Genomic DNA, 1,830 nt, shown 5'->3' on the forward strand with positions numbered 1-1,830 from the left:
TTTCCATATTTTGTATCGGAGAGTAGTACTTCCATTGTCTCTGTCCACATGGAATTTACCTTTACAGTACTGAAAGGCATCCACATCTACCTACTTACCACCATTACAAAGCCTTCTCCAACAGAAGAGCACTGAGTACTAGAGTGGTTAGTGCTCTTCTGGTACTGCTACTTTCCTGCAATATGTATTTGGCCATAAACCCTTTCCCTTGTGACTATTCAGTTTCTATTTAGTTTGGAAAATACTTTGATACGGGCCTACTGTTTCTTCCCTGCAATGATTCGGTGAAACCAAAAATAAAAATTGGTCATCAGTTGGCTTCTTGTTACCAACTGAAAATAACTGCAACATTTTATGTTGATATTTGCAATTTGAAATGCTTCAACCCAAAACAATTTTGGGGGATTTTCATAGTATCAGTAATTCAAAAAACCTTGCTTTTTGCACTGACTTAAAACAAACCTCTCCCTCTTTCTCCCTGGTTTGGCCAGTAAAATGAAAAATCAATTTGAGCACAGCTCTAATCTGAAGAGACTGGCTATACTCAATAGAAGGAAAAAAATAGGAACATAAACTACATTTGCTGCATAGATTAAATGTTACAGCTTGCTGAATCTCCAAAATGGATCTTGGAAGGATAGTATGAGGTAAATGATTCGCAATGAAGAACATTAGAATAAATGCTCATTAATTTATCATCAGAACCCTGTTCTCCATTTTTGTACATCATTGAAATATTCATATTCTGATACATTGCTATGATCTATCATGAAAATTAGGCATTCTCAGGCAGTGTATCTTAGAAGATGACCCATTTCAGTAGTGATATATTTAAGCTTATTGTATATCCTCGTTATTAAGTCAGGTGGGGAATATAAATACTATGAAAGGACCCATACATTTTAATGTATGTTATTTCTGGAGTAGTTAACTCTGTTTTTATGGCAGCTTCTATTAGAACTCTTCTACTATTAAAATATTTTCATTTCTAAAGATAAACTTAACCTCTAGTATGAAGATGTGTCTGATTATAGATGGCAACAGTAGTTAAGGTTGTAGAATCCCTGACTGATCTGGTGGTTTTTTTTTTTTTCCTCGGTCAACCAAGTTATAATCTATTAAAACATGCTCTCTTTGCATGCAGAATATTTTTCCATAGTCTTTCTCTTTGTTCTTGTAAAATATTCTAGCTCAGTGGGACCATGCTGTGCATTCAGAGCTAATTTAATTGAACTGTGAAGAATGCAGTGGAAATGCACATTATGTCTAGTGCAGAGGAAAGGGGATCATTCCTTTAGGCTTAAAAAGGTGTTATGGATAGTGGACACAGTAATGGTTAGTTTACATAATCCCCTCCACCCCCCCCCCCCTAAATAAAATAGTAATATAGATTATTAAGCATATGTGTATTTTTGTTTTTTGTTTTTTTAAATGAGAGAATCAAGGAAAACTATGATGAGAAATTTGAGGGTGCATTTACAAAGGCATTAGCTACTTTTATTTTTGTCTAGCCATATCTTCATCTCACTACAGGCCAGTCAGTGACTTTGGGTGTTTAAGTACCTTAGTAAATGGGCCCACGCTTATTAACTCTTAGCACTACTATATGCCATGCAAGTTTCTATGCAGTGACCTTCTAGATGGGGGGTGAGCAAAATACAGTCCATCGGCAAAATACAGCCCAACACCAGTCCACCAGGTGTCTTTTTTTTTTTTTTTTTTTTTTTTTTTTTTTTTTTTTTTTGTTCTTTGTTTATTCAGCCTGTGGGAGGGTGCCTACTAGTTCATTGTATCTGGTCTGGCTGTGGGCTGCCTCTGCTGTACTCGCAT

The sequence above is a fragment of the Alligator sinensis genome, unplaced genomic scaffold, assembly GCF_000455745.1.
Source record: "Alligator sinensis unplaced genomic scaffold, ASM45574v1 scaffold615_1, whole genome shotgun sequence".
NCBI lineage: Eukaryota > Metazoa > Chordata > Crocodylia > Alligatoridae > Alligator > Alligator sinensis.